General features: G+C 43.1%; 1 pseudogene; it reads left to right on the forward strand.

The window, feature by feature from the left end:
• The first annotated feature begins 6,320 nt into the window (after positions 1-6,320).
• On the forward strand, positions 6,321-6,415 carry LOC114220554 (U6 spliceosomal RNA; annotated as a pseudogene).
• Positions 6,416-9,639: the final 3,224 nt, after the last annotated feature.

The following is a 9,639-nucleotide window of genomic DNA, read 5'->3' on the forward strand; positions in this document are numbered from 1 at the left end:
AGAGGTTGCAAGGAAACGGTCTCCCCTCGAGTCTTCAGAATGGTTGCAGGCCTGATGACACCTTGGTTTTTTAGCTCAATAAGACCGATTTTGGACTTCTGACTTCCAGAACCACAAGATCATAAATTTATGTTGCTCTAAGCCACGAAGTTTTCAGTAATTTGTTACAGCAGCCATAGGAAACCATCTTTGGAGGGGTTTGGGAATTGGCCCATATGTTGACCCCCTTTCTCCAGGAATCAATCTTGACCGTTTATTAAATGGAAAACAGGGACGCCTGGGTGGCTCATTTGGTTAAACATCTGCCTTCGACTCAGGTCATGATCCCAGGCTCCTGGGATCGAGCCCTGCATCCTGCTCCCTGCTCAGTGGGGAGCCTGCTTCTCCCTCTCCCTCTGCCTGCCTTTTCCCCTGCTTGTGCTCTCTCTCTCTCTCTCTGTCAAATAAATCAATAAAATCTTAAAAAAAAATAAAGTGGAAACACGGACTGGAAATGAGGGGAGTGCATAGAATACACTAGTGGTGTATTTTCAGTGCTTTAAAATGTTGCAAGGCTTCTTTCTAACTCACACATATGCCCTGTTTGCACCTCAACCCTAACACTATAAAGCCATACGTGACTTGCCAGACTGTTTTTGAAATAGTTGTAACCTATCCAATAGTGAAAGTACTGGACATAATGTGTTGAAATCTGGGACATCTTTTTATCTCTGTAACTTAATCCCCATAATACTTAAAGAAATAATTTATTTTCTCTAAGACTTTCATTTTACTTTCTGTCCATTTCAGTGTTTGTAGGAATAATAAAAATATTTAAACGCTTTTAAGTAATTAGAATTGCTTTCTTCTTATTAGGTTAGTAATGCATCTATATGAAAGCCATTGTATTAGCTGTCTCTCACCACGCAACAAATTACACCAGAGCTTAGTGACTTAAAAAAATAACAAACAGGGTGCCTGGGTGGCTCAGCTGGTTAAGCGTCCGACTCGTGATTTCAGCTCAGGTCATGATCTCATGGGTCGTGGGATTGAGCCCCACATTGGGCTCCACGCTCAGTGCAGAGTCTGCTTGTCCCTCTCCCTCTGCTCCTCCCCCTGCGCTCTCACTCTCTCTTTCTCTCTCAAATAAACAAACAAAATCTTTTTAAAAAATTTATTATCTTATGTAATTTCTGTACATCAGGAATTGGTGAGCAGCTTAGCTGGGTAGATCTGGCCCCAAGTCTCTCATGGGGCTGTGGTCAGATGTCAGCCATGGGTGCAGTCCATCTGAAGTCTAGCTAGGGTTAGGGATCTGCTCCCCGGGTGGCCTGTGCACAAGGTTGGCAAGTTAGTGCTGACTGTTGGCGGGAAGTCTCACTGTTCACCACAGGGCCCTTCCCACAGGGCTGCTTGAGTATCCTTACAACATGGCAGCTGGCTTCCCACAGGGCAAGCAGTTCATGAGAGAGCAGGCAGAAGCCTTGAAGCCCTTCATGACGTACCATCACCAGGGAGAAGATTTTGTTTTGTTTTCAGCCACAAAGCCTTCCTTATCTCATAAATCTCTAAAGATGCAGAGTGGAAAAGAAATTCCAAGATCGAGGGGCGCCTGAGTGGCTCAGTCGTTAAGCATCTGCCTTTGGCTCAGGTCATGGTCCCAGGGTCCTGGGATGGAGCCCCGCATCGGGCTCCCTGCTCGATGGGAAGCCTGCTTCTCCCTCTCCCCCTCCCCCTGCTTGTGTTCCCTCTCTCACTGTGTCTCTGTCAAATAAATAAATAAGATCTTTTTAAAAAAAGAAAGAAAGAAAGAAATTCCAAGATTGATTAGTCCAAGCAGCTAGATCATGTGAATCACTTTCGAAAAATCATATCACTTAAAAATCTCCACTGATAATTTTTTTTAAGTAGGCTCCATGCCCAGCATGAAGCCCAGTGTGGGGCTTGAACTCTCGACTCTGAGATCAAGCCCTGAACTTCGATCAAGAATCGGATGCTTAACCAGCTGAGCCACCCAGGTGCCCCTCTACTGATAATTTAAAACTGAGTTGTGTAAACCTTGTGTCTTTTACATTAGAGTCTCAATATCTCCAAAGAGCAGAACGTGCCTCCTACTTCTGAAACCCTCAGAACATGTTGCCCGTTCCTTGGCCTGTAGTCAGGAATGCATACATTTTTGTAAACTTGACAAATTCCTGGTTGTTGACTGGCATTTGAAGATTAACTCATTGGTCCATATCCAGCCTCCCCTAATTTGGTGTTTCTGTGTGTGTGTGTGTGTGTGTGTGTGTGTGTGTGTGTGTGTGTGTTTGTGTGTGTTGAAACCCTGGGCTTTGGGGAGTGGCTGACTCCAGAATTTAGGGAGAGGTCAGTTGTATGGTGACTCTCTCTCTTCAAGCTGGGGCTGAATTTATAGTCTGAATAGGAGCCAGATGGGGGCACACAGAACCAAAAATATCACCGGGGTCCCAGTCCAGTGATGCTAGTGAGTGAAGCATGTTCAACAGGAGTGATATGTGTAAATGGAAGGGCAGAATGGCAGAGAAAGTGGAAAACACAGGAGCAGTCTTTGTGAATTTAGGAAAGTCCAGTCACCTGAATTGTCTTAACACTATCACTTAATGGGATAATAATGCACAGGTATTTTCAAAGATATGAAATGCCTGGAACTCTCCTATTGGAAGGACCCTAAATAGTTACAGTCACTTTACAGAGCATTGGCAATATGGAGTATAACTAATCACATAATATACACCCCAGCAGTTCTACTCTCGGCTGAACTTAGGGCAGAAGTTCTCAGCCCCGACTGCGCATTAGAACCACCTGGGGGAGTTGGTGTTTTTACTCCCAGAGATTAAGACTTCATCAATTTTGGGATGAGCCCCAGAAATTGGTTTTTTAAAAGCCCCAAGGCTACTCTACTGTGCACCCTGCCAAAAATTCACACATACGGACAGAGACATCCACCTTGTACCAATTACATTAATAAAACCAAGGGGAATGAAGCATCTAAATGTAAAAAGCAAGTCTTTAAAAAATTATTTAAAAATCGGGGCCTGGGTAGCTCAGTCATTGAGCGTCTGCCTTCGGCTCAGGTCATGATCCCAGGGTCCTGGGATGGAGCCACGCATCTGGCTGCCTGCTCAGTGGGAGGCCTGTTTCTCCCTCTCCCACTCACCCCTGCTTGTGTTCCCTCTCTCACTGTGTCTCTGTCTATCAAATAAATTGAAAAATCTTAAAAAATAAAAAATAAATAAAATAAAATAATTTAAAAATATAGAAAACTACCTTCTAACCTCAGGAGAGAGAAGGATTTCAAAAGAGTCAAACTGGATAAACCATAAACAGATTGATACACCTGGCTTTGAAATGTAAAAATCTTGTATTTGGAAAGACACCATTCATGAAGAGAAAAGATAAGCCACAGACTGAAAGAAGTAATTTGCTAATCATATTACCAAACAAAGGATTAGTGTTCAGAATGTAAAAAGAATTCAAATGTGTTAATCAGGAAAAGATGAACTATTAACAGGACTTTATTATAAGGATGATAGATAAATAAAATGGGCAGCGTTACACAAGGAATTTTTCAGTAGTAAAAAAATGGATCAACTATGTATTAACATATATACACACAGACATATGCTGAGACATTTGTATGTATTGACGTGAATAATTCTTTAAACACATTGATCAATAACAGCAAGATCTTCAGAATGATATATGACCCCAATTTTTTGAAAAAGTCAAAACACACAAATCAATACTATTTGTGTTTCTGGATACCTATACAAGTTGAACAAGTTTGAATACACACATGGATCTGCAAATTACTATCCTGAGTTTTATTTTACCTCCAAGAAGAAAGGGAAATTGAATTGGGGCTACGAATAAAGTTGTCGTATTTTGGGTGTTCAGCAGAGTCATCGATACATGAGCGTTGTGGGCGCGCCTGGGTGGCTCAGTCGTTAAGCGTCTGCCTTCGGCTGAGGTCGTGATCCCAGGGTCCTGGGATCGCGCCCCATGTTGGGCTCCCCGCTCTGCGGGAAGCCTGCTCTTCCCTCTCCTGCTCCCCCTGCTTGTGTTCCCTCTCTCGCTGTGTCTCTCTCTGTCAAATAAATAGATAAAATCTTTAAAAAAAAAAATACGTGAGTGTTGTAATCCTTACCTATACTTTTTTGGTATGCTTTGAAATATTATAAAAATTATCGAAATAGCTAAAAATTAGATATTTCTTTTGGGGACTAATCCTCTAGAGCCACAGTAGACTCCCCTCTATGAAACTTGGCTCTAAGTATCCTGGTTTTGTGAGCTGTCACTTTAAAGAGAAAGCAGATCAACTTGCAGAGAAACGGTGGCAGAAGGTCTTTAGTCCGTCCAAAGTAGTAAATGTGGTTTTAACTTCCTCTATGCAATTAACCCTAAATACCCATTTGGGGGCGCCAGAGGACAGCACAGGCAAGCCGAGCCATCGTTCTCCCTGGGGAACTGACTGGGGCGGGTTCCACCTGCTCCACACTGTTTAGTAAGTAATCCAACCACTCACTAGTGGGTTCTTGCCCCGCTGGAGTGACTTGTGATGACGTTGCACATGTCTTTACTGCCCTTGGCTTGATATAGTAATGGTTTGGGGAGCCCCTGAAATGCAGCCTATTTTCCATCTGAATGCTTAGAGCTTTAAGAACTGAGTCCGAGTCCTGGGTGTAGCAGCTCCCCCCTGCCTGGGGTGATGGAAAACTACCCTGGCTGAGCTATTGCTCTTTCTGACACCCACGGATCCTCAATAGCACGAAACGAGGCTGCTTGATAAACGTGCTTTTTTTCAGCTGTCACATATCCCAAAAATAATTTGAAAGAAAAAAAAGGGACGATCAAAGTTGTCGCCCAAATACTATAAAGCGAATTAGGGGTAGATGGGTTGATGCCTGATGAAAGTGGGAGTCAGTGGTTTGCAAACGTGGGAAAGACTTCTCTAAGAGGAGGGTCTCCTGAGAGGGCTGGTGAAAACCCCCTCTGGGCACTGAGGTCCTCCCTTCTTCCTGCCAGTTTCTTTGTGGTTTTTTCCTTTCTACTTATTGTGGGAGACAGATGATACCCCATACGTGAGGTCAGCCTGCATCTTTGTTTGCTTTTCAAAGCAGAAGCTACCTTCTTTTTTGCATAAGTCTTTGCCAGGAATATGCACACGGAGGGTGCTCAGGACAGACTTGCGCAACAAATGAATGAGGGCCCTCAGGCCTGCTCTCACCTGCCGTGGGGGCAGGAGTTGTAAGGCTCTGGACTGGCCACACTCGCTGTTATAATTGTTTTGAAACACAGACCAAACCTGATTTCTGTAATTGGTGACCATCGTGAACATGGTATAAATTCTGCTTCCACTTGAAGGGTTGAGTGAGTTTCCTTCATCTGTAGAATAGATGATATTACCTACCTATTTGGGTAGAGAGATGATGAAGGATGGGGAGTGGATAGAAAACAGCGTATAAGGCAGCAAGCATTAGGCTTTTTTGGTTTGGGGGTGGTTTTCAGTGACACTTTCAACAGCTGTTCTTTTTATTTTACTATTTTTTTCTTCTGCTTAGGGGACAAAGGAGCGGTACAACTGACAAAACCTGAGTGTCAGTAAGTAATTTTGTAGACATGCTTAGCGCCGGGTTTATGGTAAAACCCCCAGAAGTTCCCAGTTTGGTGCAACGAAAAACACTCTTCTTGGGCGCCTGGGTGGCTCAGTTGGTTAAGCGACTGCCTTCAGCTCAGGTCATGATCCCTGAGTCCTGGGATCGAGTCCCGCATCGGGCTCCCTGCTAGGCAAGGAGCCTGCTTCTCCCTCTGACCCTCCCCCCTCTCATGTACACTCTCTCTCTCTCATTCTCGCTCTCTCAAATAAATAAATCCCTTTCTCTCTGACAAATACATAAATAAAATCTTTAAAAAAAAGAAAAACACTCTTCTTATTTTTGCTTTTATTTTATTTTTCGCTATTGTAAATAATGCTGCAATAAACAGAGGGGTTCATGCATCTTTTCAAATTAATGTGTTTGTTTTCTTTGGGTAAATACCCAGTAGTGATTATTGGATCGTAGGGTAGTTCTATTTTTGACTTTTTGAGGAAACTCTGTACTGTTTTCCACAGGGGCTGCACCAGCTTGCATTCCCCCCAACAGTGTACAAGGGTTCATTCCCCTTTCTCCACAACCTCGCCAACTCTTGTTGTTGCTTGTGTTTTTGATTTTAGCCATCCTGACAGGTGTGAGGTGATATCTCACTGTGGTTTTGATTTGCATTTCCCTGAAGATGAATGATATTGAGCATCTTTCCATGTGTCTGTTGACCATCTGGATGTCTTCTTTGGGAAAACGGCTGTTCAGTACAAAGAAGATTAGCATGGCCCTTGTGCAAGGATGACATGCAAATTTGTGAAACGTTCCTTATTTATTTATTTATTTGAGAGAAAGAGAGAGTGGGGGCGGGGGAGGGGCAGAGGGAGAGAGAGAATCTTAAACAGGCTCCACACCCAGTGTGGAGTCAGACGTGGGGCTTGATCTCACAACCCTGAGATCATGACCTGAGTCAAAATCAAGAGTTGGAGGCTTCACCGACTGAACCACCCAGAAGCCCTGAAGCATTCCAATTTTTAAAAAAAGAAGAAAGAAAAATGTCTATTCAGGTCCTCTGCCCATTTTTTAATTGGGTTATTTTGGGGTTTTTTTGGTGTTGAGTTGTATAAATTCCTTATATATTTTCGGTATTATCCCCTTATCAGATATATCATTTGCAAATATCTTCTCCCATTCCAAAGGTTGTCTTTTTTTTTTTAAGATTTTATTTATTTATTTGAGAGAGAGAGAATGAGAGATAGAGAGCACGAGAGGGAAGAGGGTAAGAGGGAGAAGCTGACTCCCCACTGAGCAGGGAGCCCGATGTGGGACTCGATCCCGGGACTCCAGGATCATGACCTGAGCCGAAGGCAGTCGCTTAACCAATTGAGCCACCCAGGCGCCCCAAAGGTTGTCTTTTTATTTTGTTGGTTTCCTTTGCTGTGCAGAAGCTTTTTATTTTGGTGTAGTTGCAATAGTTTAATTTTGCTTCTGTTTCCCTTGCCTGAGGAGATACATCCAGAAGAACATTTCTACGGCAGATGTCAAAGAAATTGCTACCTATGTTTTCTAGGAATTTTATGGTTTCAGGTCTCAAATTTAGGTCTTTAATCCATTTTGAGTTTATTTTTGTGTGTGCTATTAAAAGATGATCCAATTTCATTCTTTTGCAAGTAGCTGTCCAGTTTTCCCAACACCATTTGTTGAAGAGACTGTCTTTTCCCCCATTGTATATTCTTGCCTCTTTAGTTGTAGATTATTTGACCATAGATGTGTGGGTTTATCCCTGGGTTCTCTATTCTGTTCCATTGATCTATGTGTCTTATTTTTGTGCCAGTAGCATGCCGTTTTGATGATACAGTTTTGTAGTATATCTTGAAATCTGGGATGATGATACCTCCAGCTTTGTTCTTTCTCAACATTGTTTTGGTGTTAAGGGTCTTTTGTGGTTTCATACAAATTTTAGGATTATTTGTTCTAGTTCTGTGGAAAATGTTAGTGGTATTTTGCTAGGGACTGCATTAAATGTGCAGATTGTTTGGGGTAATATAAATATTTTAACAATATTGGTTCTTCCAACCCATGAGCATGGAATATCTTTCCATTTGTTTGTGTCGTCTTCAATTTCTTTCATCAATGTTTTATAGTTTTCAGAGAACAGATCTTTTACCTCCTTGGTTAAGTTTATTCCTAGGTATCTTATCATTTTTGGTGCAACTGTAAATGGGATTGTTTTCTTAATTTCTTTTTCTGCTACCTCATTATTAGTGTATAGATTTTTTTATATTAATTTTGTATCCTGTGACTTTACTGAATTCATTTACTGACTTGAAAATACTCTTCCTGTTTCTGCTCTTCTGATAGGAATTACAGCAGAATTATTCCCCGAGCCCTAAAGATGTTGATGCCCCAATCCGTGGAACCTGTGTATATGTTGCCTGACATGGCAAAGGAGAATTAAGGCTGCAGATGGAATTGAGGTTGTCCGTCAGCTGATCTTAAAAGAGGAAGATTGTCCTGAATTATCCAGCGGTCCCACGGTAATCGTGGGGGTTATCAAATTTTGAAGAGGAGATTGGAGGGCCAGGACTCAACCCACCATTGTTGGCATTGAACACCCTGACCCGAGAAATGTGGGCAGCTTCTGGAAACTGGAAAAGGCAAGAAAATAGATTCTCCCCTGGAGCGTCCAGAAAGGAACACAGCCTTGGTGACACCCACGTGTAGCCCAGTGACACTTCTGACCTCCAGACCTGTAAGGGAATGACTTTTTACTGTTTCAAGCCACCAAGAATGTGGTAATTTGTTACAGCAGCCAAAGAACCCTGATACAGAGGATAAATCATGTAAGTTCCTTAGGATGGTAAGATTAGTTGGTTTTCCCCATGCCAGTCTCTTAACTAGTTTGCAAACTTAACTATATGATTGCTTCTCTCCAGGAATATCTATAGGACACCCCACTAAGCGTCTTTCCAGAGGGTTATAAAAATGCCACCATCTAGAAAATAAGAGATCTGCGCTGTCTTAATCCTGAATTAAACCCTAGAGGAGATTGTTACTGCTTCACACACATAACTCCGTGGAGCTCCGTCCTGAAGATAGGAGTGGGAGGGAAGGGTACAATCTTAGTCCACATTCCCAAGTGAGAGTTCTCCATAGGTGCCTTTGCTTTTTTAATATAGAGACTTCTCTAAAGCCAGCTGTTAGAGGTCAAGCTGTCTTTGCAAACCAGGCCCTCGGCTCCCCACTCTTCCCTCCCCGTCTGTAGGGCTCTGCAGTCCCTGTTTTCCCTCCTCTAGGGTTTCAGTTGGAGACATCTGCCCTCTTTGTCCTTCGGCCTACCTTTCTGTAACTGATTCCCCACTGTGGACAAGAGAGAGCAAAACTTCAGGTTAATGTCAAAAGGACTTTAACCCGTGCTCTGCTCAGAACCCTCCTGTGTGTGTGCCTGGGAGGCAGGAAAGAGTCCCAAGGCTTGGTCCTCATCAAGGTTAAGAGGAACTTATTACTCAGCACCATGCGCAAAATAAGAAAAAAATGAAACATGACATCATGTTCCCAGTGCCCAGGAGCCCACTGGAAATAATCGGAGGAAACATCAGAGACGGGTCTTCGTGCTCAGTAGCAGCAACTGCCAAGAAGCTCTCCAGCTCTCTGCTTTCCACAGAACCCGATGAGTACCCAGATTGTTCGGTCCACAAAAATAAACCCAAGAAAATTCTGGAAGTGGGTAGCGGTGATGGTTGCACAACATCGTGGTGGTTCTTAATGCCACTGATTGTACCCTTAAAAATGGATCAAGTGGTAACTTTTATGTTATGCATATTTCACTACAATTGGAAAAAAAAAAAGGAGGGGCACCTGGGTGGCTCAGTCATTAAGTGTCTGCCTTCGGCTCAGGTCATGATCCCGGGGTCCTGGGATCGAGCCCCGCATCGGGCTCCTTGCTCAGCGGGAAGCCTGCTTCTCCCTCTCCCACTCCCCCTGCTTGTGTTCCCTCTCTCACTGTGTCTCTCTCTGTGTCAAATAAATAAATAAAATCTTTAAAGAGAAAAAGGAAACT

This window comes from Eumetopias jubatus, unplaced genomic scaffold, assembly GCF_037043125.1.
Source record: "Eumetopias jubatus isolate StellerSeaLion01/CBP00866 unplaced genomic scaffold, mEumJub1_p1.0 scaffold_13, whole genome shotgun sequence".
Lineage (NCBI taxonomy): Eukaryota > Metazoa > Chordata > Mammalia > Carnivora > Otariidae > Eumetopias > Eumetopias jubatus.